The following is a 15,980-nucleotide window of genomic DNA, read 5'->3' on the forward strand; positions in this document are numbered from 1 at the left end:
TTACAGCTGGGATGATTCTCCTCTCTAAAACATACTGATGTTGCTCTTGAGTGATAAACCTAGCCTACCACTCTGTAACACTCGTTTACTGCTATACTTAATATTACTCTTGCAGGATTTTTTTGAAGGCACGTGAGGATTCCTCTTGAGATTCTTTTTTTCTTTTTCTCCCATCATTTCCTAGATCCACTTGCTAACCCATGAAGTGGCATAATTCCCTGGCTTCCCTTCTGCCAGGACACCATAAGGGCAGGTGTGGGCTGAGGGATGGTTTTGCAGGGAGACACACCATGTACTTTTGAAATCCTGTAACACCCACATCTTATTATGGTAGCTGAAAATCATCACCAAATCTTATCTGCTCTTTAGGTGTGCTGGGAGGAATGCTATGCTTTTATACTTTGCTTTAGACAAAGGGCTGCAATAAAGGCTTTTCTTGGTGAGATCTTGCTGGGAAAGTGTTTTGTGCTACTAGAGTTGTTTTTGATTCTTACAGCTTCTATGCCCAGGACTGTACCTACCCTCCTGCAGATGCTTGTTTTGTCATATGTCTCCTTAGAGCCACTCATACTTGTGAGCCAAGCAATTCCTTGAGCCTTAGGTGACCCTGAGCCACTGGATTATTAAAGCTCATAAATCCTATTGAAAGATTTTGGAATTTCCTCAGCTTGATTTCTTCCCTAAAGTACTCTTAATATGTGTAGGTACTGCAGATTCCCCACAATGAATCACAGATCTCAAGATAAGCAATTCACTGCATTCCCTGCCTGGGACTCTCCTTCCTCCTCTTTTTCTCAACATTTTCTCTCTGGCCCATCCTAACACCACAGCTCACAACATTCTTGCTGACTCTCCTCTTACTGCTTTCTCTTACTCACCACTGCTTGTTTTCTCTTTGCCCTAATGTGCACGCTGCACAGACATATAAAAAAACACTGCAATGTACGTGCTTCTGTCCAGAGCAACTGAGAGCTGCACACTGCCTGAATTTCTCAGGAAATTGTCATAGCTCTTTGAATGTTGTCTGCAGTATGACTGAGTCAGAAGGATACCAGTATGAGCCCCCTGTGTCGCCTTTGACTTTGGATCGTCTTTTTGAGCTGTCAGCAACCCTTTAGCCCATGAAACTGTTCACTGTCCCTCCAACACTGTGACCTGAAAGTCTCACAGTCCTCCTGCCTATAAACTAAGGAAAAGGCTACAACATAAGAGACCATTTGCACCAGTGCTAGCTGTCAAGGCTGGAGTTCAAATTCCTGCTCATCTTCTATTGAGAGTGACAGCTGAGCATGAGATAGCTTCTGGTCTTAGGGGGGAATCAGACAACTTTTTTTTTTTTTTTTCTTTTTTTTTTTTTTTGGGGGGGTGAGGAACTCCACACAGGAATATCCTTTTCAAGATATACAGATATGGCACATCAAACACTTTGGGATTTCTAAAAGAAACTAAGAGGGGATTTGAAATGTCAAATACAAAGAAATGATGCTTTGCTTTTAGTGGGGAAAAAATACCTTCCTCAGCCCTTCTAGCAACAGATTATATTTTTAAAGGGTTATTCATTGATCTCCTCCAAAGAGAGAGTCTTAGATTTAGGTACTTGATCTTAATCCTAATGAAGTCCATTGTAAAATCCTCACTGACTTCAGTGGGAATAGCATAAAGCTTCATATTTTTTTATCAAATCTGAGCTGGAAGTACAAGCTGTACACAAGCTGCTTGGTTAATTTTCCTTTACTTGTGATGTTGTAGCTGGAATAGATATTACAGCTTTTTCTGAGAAGTGTTTGAAACTAGAGCAATTTCCCTATGTTTACATATTGTTAAGTGACATTTTAAATAGAAGCGCGGTATTTTTAAGTCCATCAGCAAATTATGTATGATTAATTTGTTTGTAACACACGGGACATGAAAATGGGGAAAAAAATTAAATAATATTTAAAAAAACAGCGAAGAGTGACCTCTTTTACAGATTATGATAAATACATCAGCAATTACTATACTGTAGTGACTCAATTTGATTCATTCCATAACTTCACAACACAATAGGCTTTATATGCTAGCTTTGTTTCACTGAGAAATTACCAGAGGCATAAGAAATGTGCAACCAATCATGCAAGTTTTTACTAATGCATTAAGAAACACTGCATGCCTTCTATCATAAGAACCTCCTGTGATTGCAGAACTGCACAAACCTCTGCATGTTTATCTGATATTGCAGGCTTCCAAACTGATCACAGAATCATAGAATCATAGAGTGGTTTATTGGCTGGAAGGGACCTTAAGGATTATCTAGTTCCAACCCCCCTGAATGGGCAGGGACACCTCACACTACACCAGGTTGCTCAAAGCCCCATCCAGCCTGGCCTTGATGTCAGTTTTTGAGAGCCCACTAAGGTTTTCTTGATTGCTAAGTGAAATTGAGATAATATAGTTTCAAAGTGTGACTGCAGTGAACAAATATTACAATCTCTTGTCATGCTTTGAAAATACCTCCAGCTGAAGCGTTTTGTGTTGCCTGTTATAAATTTGTGTGCTTATAGCAGATGCATGTTTCACTGCTGTGGGGTGGTCATTTTGTTCAAATGCACTTTGCAAGACCAGAGTCCCAGAAAGCATGTGCTGGGAGTTAATGTAATACTTCATTCAATAAAGTATTTGGAGAAGTAGGTTTTTGTGTCTTTCTTTTTTTCCAATTAGCCCTGAAGACTGGCTACACAACAGAAAGAAAAAGGTCTGAAGGTTTGGAAAGTTTATCAAATTCTGCCTGTGCTTCAACACACAACTGCTGCTGACTTCCATGAGGCTTAAATGGACAGTTATCCCTGTGTATGCAAATTGGCACAGGCAGCAGTAAACCATTGCCAATGTTCCCCACCTCCTAGATCTGATGATTGTGATTTTTTTTGCTGCAAGGAAAAGTTCTGAAGAGGGGATGTAGTATGCATATTCTCTCAGATTCATATCCAGCTCCAAGAAGGTCCAAGGCAACTTCTCAACAGAGGCAATTTCACTTCTTTGCACATGCTGTGTTTGATGCTGCTCACCATTCTGAATCCAAGTACCAGCTTGTATGATACTGAGAATATACTGAGTTTTTTTCCTGAGTGAAGTAGAGTGTTTGGTGCTGCAGTAACTGGCATCTTTTAGCATTTGGTAGTTTGCCCCAAGCACATCCTGCCACATAGGAGGGAGCGGAGTTAATTGCGAGGACTACAGCTTGGTTGAATTTTTATCTACTTACAGAGCTGACACGTAGCTTCGGCACTTCCCACTCTGAAGACGCCCCAGTATCACAGCGGTGGCAGACGAGCTGTGGACACGAGGCTGTTTTACTTGTTCACTGTGTCTCATGACCGGGGTAAGGTTTTGAAACATTCACTCCCCTCCCTCCCTTTCCTACTCGGACAGGTGTGTTGTAAGCTGTCTAGTGAAGGCATGAGCCAGTGCTGCTTTCATGTCCTGATGCAGCCTTAGGTGGGTACCCTGCTTGGGAGGGAGGGGATGTGCAGCAGCCAGGTGAGGTCCTCTGAATTTCAGTGCATATTCAAAATAATTTTGATAGCCGTTTTTTAGAATGAGCTTTAGCCACCGTGGAGGCGGCTGAAAGAACACTTCAAAAGAAAGGAAGTGGTTCTGCTCCAGTCACCAGCTGTTGCATGCTTCAGTGGTGCCACATCTCGCCTTTCTTCAGCTGCACTTGTAGCCCACAGTGCGCGGATATGTCAAATAATGAAATCAAAAGTAGACGGAACCACATGCAACCATCCTGGAAGTAAGCCACATCAGGAGGTGCATTAGGAGAGTAGGTTTTGGTGTGCCTGGCTGAATGCCTCTAATGATTTGAGGTGTGCACCAGCAGCCTGCTAATACACACCTTGTTGTGGTTCATTGCTCGACGTGTTCTTCCAGTCTGATTCCAATCAGCAGTCCCTGGTAAAAGCAGGTGTTCATTCCTGAGGACAGAAAGGGATTCCAGGGGTGCAAGGGTAATACCTACTAAAGCAAATGTTTTAACCTCCCAGCTCTCTGTATATTTGTCCCTGTTTGACTGGTACAGGAGTTTTTCTGCATTCTTTAATTGCGGCAAACAATTGTCTTTTGTAACAAGGATTATCTGAAAGTACATAATGAAAGGAGTGCATTTTTAGCTGTGTATTTTAAATAAGAATTGTCTGTCTGCGGGAGTTGGGTTATTTGTATCGCTGTAGACAGAAATTATGACTATATTTCACAGGACCTTGCTGTTTTGTACTTATTGACTGTTTATTTTTCACATATAGGATTACTAATTGCAGCTAGACCCAGACGCTTCTGTTTCCTTTCAGGTTTTTGTAGTAGAGGGCATTGTACCAGGTGCATGGTTATTCACAGAGCATGCATTTCCAGCAGCTGAATTGCTGGATCTGCTCTAAATGATCTATGGCAATTACATTTGGGGTTGTACAGCTATAATTTTACTGCATATTAATAGCCACCTAGCAAAGAGGTAAATGCCCTTTTCTCGGCTGGGTGCAGAATGAATGCCTGGATGTATTCAATTCAGTAAAACGAGGCTTGGTTTTTAAACGGATAGCAGGGGTTTTATGTATTGGAAATGCGATTGTTGCTGAAATGCTTGTTTCTCTCTGCCTTGATGGGGTGCAGTGAGGCTCCTAGAGAAATACCATCAAGCCAGATCCCAGATGAAGACATGCTGGGAAGGGGGAGGGGAAGAAGGAAGGGGATCATGTGCCCCATTTTAAGTGGCTCATCTGCTACCACCCAAAATCTGCTTTTTTTTTTTTTTTCTCTGTGCGTGTATGTGTGTGTGTGTTTTTAAAATTTTTGTCCACCCTTTTCAGCAGCTTGGCTGAGCAGTGCGGATGCTGTCAGGTCTCGCCAGCCAAATGAATTAAACCCACCCTCCCCAGACTTTCCCTAAAGCTACCCTCTGGAGTCAAGGGCCCACTTGCCTTTTTTTTTTTTTTTTTTTTGAGAGAGAGAGAGAGAGAGGAATGGGGGCGATGGGGAGTGGGTGGAAGCAAATAACGAGGAAGCGGAGGAGATTAATGAGCTTTCTCCTTATTAGCCCTGATCGGGTGCTTTGTCTCTGCTCCCGGCTGGGGATGGGCTGACAGAGAGGCCATGAGGGCGGAGAGGGAGGGGGAGAAAGAGTGTGACTGCAAGGGTCAGCGTGCGGGAAGCCACTCACACGGGCGGTCAGACAGACGTACCCACCCCACACCGAGCCAAGACAGAGCCCTGCCGGGCGGCTCCTCGCCCCGGCCCGGCCTCGCAGTCAGCGGGCGGCGAGTGTCTGCTGTGGGGAGTGGGGTGGGGTAAAGTAAGGGGGGAAGGGTAGGGAAGGGAAGGGGGGGGGGCGTCGAGTACGCGCAATGGCGGCGGAGCCAAGAGCTCCTGTGAGGGGAGCATTGGCACGGCCGCGGCAGCAGGAGCCGGAACCGGAGCCGGAGCGGCGGCGCTGAGCGCAGCGAGCGAGGAAGCGAGCGCGGAGCCGGCGAGGAGCGACACGAAGCGCGCCGCTGTCTCCGGTCCGAGGCGCACCACGCTGCGTGGGCGGGGAGAGAGAGAAAGGGAGAGGGAGAGAGTCGCAGACAGACAGTAGAGCCGGGGAGCGCGGCAGATAAAGGAGAGAGAAGAGGCAGAGAGAGAGGGAGAGGAGCGAGAGAGGGGATCCAGTCAGGCACGGAAAGAGAGACCCAGGGAGAGGAGAGGCAGCGCCAGAGGCAGGGCAGGCGACTGCAGCCCGGCGGCGGACCAGGGCGACGGGAGCGGAGCGGGGAGAGGCGAGGCCAGCCGGCCCGAGGCGGGAGGCGGCCGGAGGGTCGGGCGGCGCCGCCGCGGCCACCGCGCCCGGCCAGCACCGCGGTGCGGCGGATCTCCTCCCGCGGAGGAGGCGGAGGCGGAGGAAGAGACCATGTCTTTCAGGAAGACAGGCACTGTACTGTAACAGCAGCGTATCCGCAGCCAAATAAACAAACCAGCCAACCAAAATTACCAAACAAACAAAAATATAACCCAAGCCACCAAGACGCTGGGGGCAGATCCCGTTTTCAGGCAAGGTAAAAAAAAAAAAACCAAACCAAAAAAAAAAAAGGAAAAAAAAAACCAACAAGAAAACAAAAAAGCCAAAGCAGAATCTGTAGACATTTGCGTGGCGTCATGTTCTTTGTTGTTGCGGTTTTTGTTTTTTTTTTTAATTTTTTCTTTTCCGTTCCAGCATGTGTCTTCTGTCATGTCGTTGGAGTCATTCGCCCCCTTCCTTCCCACCCCCACCCCCCCACCCGTCTTCATCCCCCCCCATGATCTTTTACTTTTTGAGGTCAGGGCGGCACGAGCATGTGAAGCGAAGGGAGAGGGAAATAGGAGCTGTGTGCATGGAGCTATGGCTTGGGTTTATTACATGCGATGTGCAATTATTTATAGCAACTGCAGGATTCCGACTCTTAAGATGTGGTATTTACGAACGGAGAGGGGGAGGGCAGGCGGGCAGGAAAAAAAAAAAATAAGGGTATCATTCATAGTCTAGCGGGACAGGATGACATTGGTGCTGGAGCTGGAGTCTCGCATGGGAGCTCGGAGCGACAGGGTAGAGGTGGTGAGAGCCAGGTGCGAGTGGAGGGTTTGCCGCGGTTCTCGGCGGGGTCGGTGGGGCTGCCGGCCCCCGCGGAGGGCACCGGCGGCGCCTTCGTCAACTTCGGCCGCCATCCGGAGGCGCGCCTGGCCGGAGCCGTAGCGGAGGGGAGCCTCGCCGCTACCCCCAGCTCCGGGGCGTGGAGGGAGTAAGGGGGGTGGGGGGAGTCGGGCTCGGATGGTGAGGTGATGTGGCCGGAGATGAGTCTGCGGGTGGCAGCAGTGCCCTCACCTCCGAGCCCGTTATCCGGCAACCGGGCGAGGCGAGCGCCGAGGGGGGAGGTGGGACGATCGCCCTCCTTCCAGTAGTGGTTTTAGCTTAATGTAGAAAACTGTAAAAAAAAAAACAACCCACAACTTTTACTCTCTGAATTGTGAGAAAGATCGAGGGATACGTTTTAAAAAGCCGTGCTTTGGTGGAGGGAAAGCCTGGGCTTGTTTGACTGGCATTGTTCTGAAGGGTGGCGATCTGAGGGGAACAGATTTACTTGATGCTTCCTTAGGATGTCTTTTCTTATGCATGCAGTGAGAAAGGATCGCAGTCCAAGGACTTGCAGTCATATGGTTAGGTATCCTACCAGTCTCTCCATAAAAAGTAGTTAATGTAACTCCGCTTGGTGTAATTCTGCTTACTTGCAGCGTGTGCATTTCGACGATACCGCTTGTAGGTCTAACCAAGACGTGCTCATCCAGTGCAGCCATTGCGCAGCCTTGTTTAATTGTTGTTTGGGTGTTGTGGGTTTCTTTGCATTCATTTGCCGTTTCAGCCAGCGGGGGGAACACGCTCATATTTCGGGTGCGTTTTCCCGTGCTAGGTGTGTCTTTGCGCCTCCGCTCTCCCTCCCGTCTTTGCGCTTCCAGGTGTGTGCGGTTTTGCTTAAATTCATCCCGCTGCCTTGTGGCATTGCTGCGAGTGTGCTGCGTTAAAGAGCAGCACAAATGTTCTCTTGATCACCTGTTTGACTTCTCTACCATCGCGTTGAGCTAGATGCATGCCCGGTGTGCGTTCTTTTAAACGGCACATGTAAATTTTAGGCAAGTACCTAGCAATTGAAGCTGAGGGCGATGGGGAGGGGGGGGGAAAAAAAAAAAAATACTGCAAAGTGACCTGCAACTTTTCAGTCGCATAATTTAACTGCACGCTGATTTTTGTTTTAGCGGTCTTCGTCACGGATCGAGGCAAGTTTGTGTGCACAATTAGGCTTGCAAATTGTTAATCTCGCACTGACTTTGCTTCTCAGTTCCCAGCTGGGCATGGTTACCTTGAGAGCTGTGGTATCAGCACTGTCAGAGCATGCTCCGGTGGGGAGATCGGGTGTGTTCTATTTTTAATACTATTTAATGAAGATGCTTCTCACTCTGCAATATACGAAGCATAATGGAAGAGCAGAGCGATGATTGGTTATGGATACTGGAAAAGGAGAAATGCAAAGGTAAAAATGGAAATCCCTCGAATCTTTCTATTAGATTAATGAAAGCTGTGCAGAGAGGTGGTTTTAAATCAAATTGTTCTGCTGTGTCTATTTTTTAAGAAAAGCATCTTTGGAAAAGTTGTATGAAACAAACTATAGGTAGGGATTGTTTTCGTGCTCTTGATAAGTCTGATTGTATTTGGGGGTGCTTAAGTTGAAGAAGAATATTAAATTTTAATTTATGTTGAAATATCTTATAATGGAGTAGCACTAAGGAACATCATAACAATATTTTTTCTTGTGCTAACCAGTTTTAACAACCAACTGTTTATGTTTGAATTGGTAGCCTCTTGAAGCAGGAGTTTTGAGTTTTTATTCCTTGTAGTAAAAGTTAATTCAGTTGATACTAAAAGTCATTGTTGCATGTAATGCTTGCAGAATGTAAGCAGCTGTCAATCTCTAACGATGTGCATGTAAAGGGAAATACCTATAGCTAACTACAGCATATGCTGTTGTGCAAGAGGCATGTAGATACTTTTGGGAAGCTGCCTTGTGTTCGGTGTGTCTGTAGTCAGAAATGCATTTATTAGCTGTTTGCACCAACCCCTGCACTCAGGATCATACAGAGATTAAAGGTATTTCTATGAAACAGGTGTATTTTTTTTTTTTTCTCAGTTGCCTACAGTTTTACAGTTTCTTAAGAAGTGGCGGAGTACCCCTCCTGCAAAATCCTTTTCCAGGCAATTATTTATCTGTTATATGCTAGTCCTTTTGGCTGCCCCAGAGCTAAGTTTGTAAGTGAGGATCGCTCAGATGAGTGTTGTACTGCATTGTATCCTTGGAGGAAAATTTACATAAGGTTGATAGAGGAAGCATAATGTAATTTTTAACACAGGTGTAATGATAGATGGCAGGGAAAAGAATAGTGCAACAGTCATTTTGCAGTTTTGTTCTGCTGGAGTAAAACTGTGGGCCAAATCATGTTTTTCCTGATTGTGGTGTTTTTCCTGTGGGCTTATTCTTGGGGTTATTTGCGTGATGACAGTAAAATGGACTTGTCCTGATAATTCACTCTTATTAAACTGATTATGTGGGAATACATAAAAGAAACCTAAGAAGTTTGAAAATCCTCTGTGCTCTTGGCTTCCTTCCTGGTTATGATTTTAACAACTAAGTCTATAAATTTGGAATGAATGGGCGTGGGGAGGGAGAAAATGCACTAATTCTAGGATGGCTTATTAACTGTCCACCTTTTCTCCTGTAGGCATCACTCTCAGTAGAGTCAGTGGGAGCTTTCAATTTGAAAGTGTGTCCAGAGTTTGGGTCAATGGTTTTATCAGTGCTAAAGAGATGCACAGGGACATATCTTCAGCAGCTGTAAATTGGTGTAGTTCCATTGGTTTTAAGAATGGCATAGATTTACACCAGCTGATACATCCCTCTGCTTATAACATGCAGGATCTGTAACCTGCATTGAATGGTATTATCAATTTTGATGGCATTAATTTCAGAGTAGGAAAATTAATTTGGCAGATTGACAAATCCTTGTTTATAGGGGCAAGTGAGTGGCTTGATCCAGTGAGTGCTGCCAGTTCAGTTTATTTGCTCAGTTGTAAAGAGAATTTGTAACTTACATGGCTACTGAAAGGAAATGCTGTTTGTGTTAAGTAATCCATTTTCAAAAGTATCATTAAAGATTGGCCGGTTGAGAAGGAATGTAACTACAGAGCAATAAACTTGCAAAATCCGTTTGTCCCCTGTTTATTCATATATTAGATTTGAAGTTCTGTATTAATGTTCTCAGCAGGTAGTAAGTCAAGCAAATGGGTGACTTTTTCTTCTAGAAGATTGAGACATTCATCATACAAGTAATACATTAAAAAGACTCTGTACATTCCAGAGGAGAGCATTTGATTCTGAAGACTTGAAAGCACTTGTGTAAACATTTTTGTATCTGTATGGTAGCATGCATTTCTAGGGTGCCTTTGGTTTTGATGAGCTGCAATCCAGGTAAGTAAGATTTTCCCCATTTTGAGGCTGGGTAAATTGAATTGCAGATAAATTATGCAAACCATGTGAGGTCATGCATCTGATTTTTTTCGACAGACATCGAATGAGACCTATTCCAGTCTCTGGTTGCTCCTGTGTGATAAGGCTGCCTGTTTAATCCTGGCTTTTGTTTTGTTTTTTGATTTTTTTCCACTTAAAACACAAAATGGTAACTTTCAGAAACATGTAGACATAAATAGATGTGCATATTCATTTATTACAGTTACTTCCTTTCAATTCATTTAATGATGACTGCATCTAGCAAGGAAATACCTTCAGAACAAGTGCAGGGAATGACTTGGGTCGCGTCCTATTTTTTGAAAAATACATGAAACGTGCCTGTAAATTCAGGTAGATACACTTGTTACTGTTCATGGACAGGGTATGCCTTTCTTGGGTCTTTGTTTAAGAAACAGACTTAAACCCAAGACATACTAACAGCCGCTGTGGTTTGTGCTGGTGTCCATGCACTCAATCTATACTGTAAAACTACAATACTTTATGGTTTGATTAAGGTCAATTTTTTTAAATTGAGAACATCTGTGATGGGTTCTTGCCAACTAAGTCCTTGTTTGTCAGTGAAGGTCCAAACCAGTTATTTGTAGGACTTAAGAGCTAAACTGCTCATCATTTTATTAGATGTCTGAAGTAACTCCAGTTTTGGACTTCAGGTTATCTCATACAGTGCTTTCTCAGTAAGTAAATGGGATGATGCGCTGCCTGTGACCCTGTGTTAGAGTGCTCCTCATATAGATGTCTCTTACATTTTTCTTTAGCTGTTCTTAATTTATAAGTATTCATAAATAATCTATAGTAGTACTTAACGTGTGGCATGTGCAGTCCAAGATTAGGAATTACATTCATTCCAGGAGAAGAACTCTGTGACTTTTAGGGAAGAAGCCCCAAGCAAGCCTTTTCCTAACGTCCTACTGCAATTGTCCTCTTCCACCTATTAATAATGTTGCCAATATTTACTGCTGCTTCCTTTTCCACTGTTGTGGCTTGCAGACTTTCAGGTAATCTGTCATCAGTATGCTTCATTGTGATTCCTTGGAAAAAGGAGTTGTGGAAAAGGTCTCCTTTAATTGGAATATATCCATTTTTTAATTGTATGTTGAGATCTTGAAACCATTCTAGATCTTTCTACTCTTGCGTCTTAGTTCCCTGTGAGAGGAAGGAGACTAAATATGTGGAGAAATACAAATGAGGAGTAAACAACGTTTTAGAGGAGGGAGTTTATAAGAGCTTTTTGGGTAAAGTAATTGATAAACATGGTGAAAAATATTAAATACTAAGCAGCCCACAGGTTTTTTCTGTTAATGTTGATGGAAATGTTAAGTATGAGAGAGTGATAAAATCATACAGCACGACTTAGCTGAAATGCAGAAGGCAGAGCTGGGCAGTGACAGCTGGGAATTTGAAATTTATGATTTGGATATCCAATGACTTCTTGAAGCAGGGGGTTTAGAATATTTTCTAGTTGCTGGCAATATATGGAGGCAGTAACCACATAAGACTTGTCATGGCAGACGTTCACATAGCATATGTTGAAGTATGTAAGGTGAGAAGTGCATTTTTTTTAAGTTAAAGAAAACGTTCACACAGAAACTGGGACACTTTTATGCTGCTTTCTTCAAATCAGATGTCTGCTCTTGATCTTTTCAGGCTAAGAGTCATAGTTAACAAGAGGAGTAAAGCAAAGTCCTGTGCAAAGTATGCTTGTAATTTAGTGCTTTCTAGTGTATTTCTCATTTTGTCTCAGGCAATCCCATGATTTATTTATGAGCTGTTTATACAGTGTCTACTTTAAAATTATAGAAGCTTAGTAATATCTTCCAAATGATAAGGCTGCTTTTTTTAATTTTTTCTAAATTGGATGCTTTCAAGCTCTTGAGTCAAAGGAGAGTTTAAATGGTCAGAAGCCGGGTGTTACAAAATATTCAGCAATAAAAACTCCATGAACCAAACAACAACCCCAACACCCCTTTCCCTGCTGTTGGACACCGTTTCTTATTTCTCAAAAGTTTTTGTCTTCTATTTGAAATCTATGCTGAAAAATAAAAATGTACAAATCCAGTACTCTCAGGCTTCTGCTTCATCCAGATCTTTATGATTTTTTTACTGTATTCATAAAATCCTCAGAGCTGGTTTTATATTCTAGGAATTAAACTTTGTCATCAAAAACATGCCTGAACAGCTGCTAATTTTGTCATCAATTAATCCTGTTGTGGTATTTTTATTTTTATTGGCTCATGAGCTGAAGTCTCCCTGTGCCTTCAATATAGAAAGCATTGTATAAAATTTTCATTATATCATTAAGCACGAGAGTCAGATTGGAGTGCTTTTCTTTACAGGGACTGCAGGCATTTTAGTTTTCAGTGACTTGCAGAACTTCTTTATTTAATGTGAAGAAAGTTATCAGAAGTTGTTCCTGAGTGAAAAAGGGATGGCAAGGCTTTTAAATTGAATTAAGAGAATGCAGATAAGCTGCAGTGATTAGAAACGTGTTATAAATACAACTAAGTTGTTCAACAGTTAAATGCTTCATGCTAATTAATACTTAATTCAAAGGGGGGCTTACTGGGGAGCAGACCGGTGTGGATGCTGTCGTGTGAAATAGATACAGCATGATGCACTTCTGAACAACGTGCCTTCTTTATGCTCATCAGGTGTTTGTGCCATTGAACTTGGTTAGAAATACTTCACCTTCATTTGCACGGAAGTGTAGAGTAAATTGTGGTTCAAACTAAACTTTTTCTTTTTTTTTTTTTTTTTCCCGTTTTCAAGTGACTATTCCATTTCTAAATACATTGCCGTTGGCATGACATTTAGAATTGTTTGAATGAGCCTGCTTAATGCATTATGAAGTATTTGTCATGGAGTCAGAAATGTTTATGGTGTCATAAATGCTTTAGGAGAAACTCATCAAATAAATGGGTCCGCTCTAAAGGCTCACTATGGGTTTTAATGTAAGCCTGGGAAATGCCTGATAGCTTTATAATTTGTGTACTTTATAAGCCGTGAAATCTGAAGTGAGCTGGTCTGACTTTCATGCTTATGCTTTTTGTTCCTTTAAGGAAAATTCTGAGCTTTCTCCTACCAAAAAACCAACCAAACACAAAACAAAACCAAAAAATTCCGATAATTGTGAGCGCAAATCTAAAAGGAAAGCACAATAAATAATGTGGGGCATCTTAAAGCAATAATTTCATAGCATTACCATAAGGATGATGACAAAACATTTGATTCAGATACAATTTTTGGGGGAGCTTTTATTTATAGAAAACAAATCTAACTAAATTGGGAGAGACGTATTTAACAGATTCATGTATCTCAAAAGTGCTTTTTCACTACAGTGTGGAAACCTGTTCTACGTCTGAGCAGCAAAATGGAGTGGTCTCTAGTGACAGGAACTGTAACAGGCAGCATAAGGGTTCTGTTTGATACTGAAGAATATCAATTATTACTCATGTAACTTTTGTTTAATCTGTGTACTGAAGAAAATGACAACATATGAGAGAAGCCCTTGAATGACCTGCTTCTTGAAGTAAACATCTCAAAACTGAAGGCTGAGATAAGGGAATAGTGGGATAAGGGGTGTAATGGAGGATTAACAGCAGTACTACTGCTTATAATGTGAAATCAGGTTATGGAACATCAGAATTAGAAGGACAGCAAAGGAAAAGAGGACTTTCAGGAGATATTCCCTGAAGAAGGAAGTTATTGGAGTCTTGGATCACCCAGAGAAAGTACATAGATGCCTAGTCTCAATTTGTTTTCTGTTTTAAAAATAATAATTCAGTAAATAATGCTAGAGTCCTTATACGTGCAAGGTATATCATTGTATGGAGGATGGGGAAAAAAGTGAGTACTGCATTTTGTTTAAAGTACTCCACTTTTACCCCACACTTGATCTCCTCAAAATCTGAGGTTAGAGGAATTGTAAATGATCTCTGCCTTCTCAGTTTTGCAGTTTCTGAATTGCTCCTCTCTGCCACCTACCTGGCAGAACAGAAAGTAAGATAACTGAGTTGTTGCTAAGGTCTGGAGGCAGCTATGTGGCAGTGTGCACTGGAATGATGCTTTCTGGGCTGGCTTCATGTCCCTGCATGAAGCTGGTGGGCGAGTCCTGGGGAGGCATGCGAGAGCTCTGTAGGATACAGGCAATTCTAGAAGAACAAGTTGGTTTCTCTCCTAGTATCACCGGTGTTGGCATATTAGCAACCTCATAAATTAGTCAGGTGTTTACTGAAATAGCATAAATGTGCCCCATGACTACATAATATACATATTTCTCTGAAGGGCTGTATATGAAGGGAGAAGGGTTGGTAGAAATGAGGGGATCGAGACGCAAACCTCGATGCAGCGTTTTGGCTGCCTGTGGTTGTGCTACCGGTGACGGTGTAGCCATAGTTGTGGGGTTGTGCTACCGGTGATGGTGTAGCCATAGTTGTGGGGCTGTGGTTTCTGCAGACACCCCCTGTCCACTCGTTTTTGTGTTGTGATCATTTCCGCAATGCGGGGGGAAGATGCGGCAAGCACTTACCTCTTTCAAAGCCCACATGTTTCTTTGATGTTCTCTTTTTTTTTTTTTTACTCCTCGGGGTTTTTTTCATGACGGAGAACAGAGAACATAATTTCTACTCATGAAGGCTAATTATAATTTTTCCCTCTATGGATCATTTCTTAGAGAGCTGAATGTTCAAAGAATTGCTGCTCTTTTCTGCATTACAGTTATGCCCAATGTCCAGGCAATGAAAGTCATAATGTGGATTCTTTTGGCACCTATTCCTGTTCGTGTTTATTAAATAAACATACGCTTGTGTCACATCTTCATTAATGTTGTCAGGCACTTCAAAGCCATCTGTAATAAAATGCATTGGTGTAAGAGTGTGTCAGAAAGCAAGGCAGTAAAATATTGGAACCTCAAAACAAACATTTTATTGATTAAACAGCACAGTTTCAATATGTGGAAAAATAAAATCGGTTCCGATTACTTCTGTACTGTGACAGCAACTGCAGTAATACCAGATTCTTTGACATGCCTAATAGATGAGCAATTAGGTTGTCTGTTGTGAGTGAGTTCTGTGGCATGGGAAGGTTCTTGCTAGATTTATGTTTATTCAAAATCATAACAAAGGACGAGCTTAAGTGATCCAACTACTTCTGATGCATCGTTAAATGTTTCCCTGGAATTTATTTATTTATGACCTGTACTAAGTAGTTGGAATGAGGCTGGCTTGTAAAATGGTATGGCATACCAGTGCTTTTCAGAACATACCTGCACATACAAGCAATTTCAGTGTCTTTTCACTGCCAGACATGACTTTAGTGAAAGAAATTCAGAGGTTCCTTTTTTGACTTCTGATGGTTTATTTTTTGGACGGTAAGTTCATGTACTTTTCTTATTAAGCATTGGAAAACTGAGGTAAATACAAGTAGCCTTACAACCTCAGCAGGGAAAATAAAATATATACAAGGGAACTAATCTTATATTCTGGCAACAGCAGAGTGCATGAAGTAAAGTACACTGAAGTCAGGAGTCGTAGGCATCCTGAGCTGTAACATACAAATGACAGATCTTGCTTAAAACCATTCCGTAGTCCTGAGTTGAGTGCTAAAAGTGCAGGAAGTTAAATATTAGAGGAATTCACTGTAGTCGTGATACAAACTCCTCTTTTGTTTCTCAAAGCGTGTATTTAAGCAGTCTTTAGGGTTTATGTCACTGCCTCCTTCCTGCTTGTTTCCACACATGCATAAATTGTCTGTGTTCTGCTGCTTATGTCATCTGGCTATTCTCTGTGCTGGGCTTTTGCTTTTCAAAGTTGTGCCTCTAGTGTGAACTTCCCTTTGTTAAACTGACTCTTCTGACTTTTGGCCTTTCAT

General features: G+C 42.5%; 1 protein-coding gene across 31 annotated transcripts in view; it reads left to right on the forward strand.

Moving 5' to 3' along the window:
• Positions 1-15,980, forward strand: part of ARPP21 (cAMP regulated phosphoprotein 21) — a 198,265-nt gene that overhangs the window by 54,524 nt on the left and 127,761 nt on the right. For 22 of the 31 annotated variants that reach the window (XM_071735977.1, XM_071735996.1, XM_071736011.1 and 19 more), the window contains exon 2: positions 3,244-3,358. The exons of 1 other annotated variant lie outside the window; for it this stretch is intronic. The gene's annotated coding sequence lies outside the window, so the exon portion shown is untranslated. Of the gene's footprint in view, positions 1-3,243; positions 3,359-5,417; positions 6,063-6,483; positions 6,610-6,974; positions 7,669-7,748; positions 8,067-15,980 lie in introns of those variants that run through there. 8 more of the 31 variants (XM_071735978.1, XM_071736000.1, XM_071736002.1 and 5 more) reach the window with 6 other exon arrangements.

The sequence above is a fragment of the Heliangelus exortis genome, chromosome 2 (genome assembly GCF_036169615.1).
Source record: "Heliangelus exortis chromosome 2, bHelExo1.hap1, whole genome shotgun sequence".
Classification (NCBI taxonomy): Eukaryota; Metazoa; Chordata; class Aves; order Apodiformes; family Trochilidae; genus Heliangelus; species Heliangelus exortis.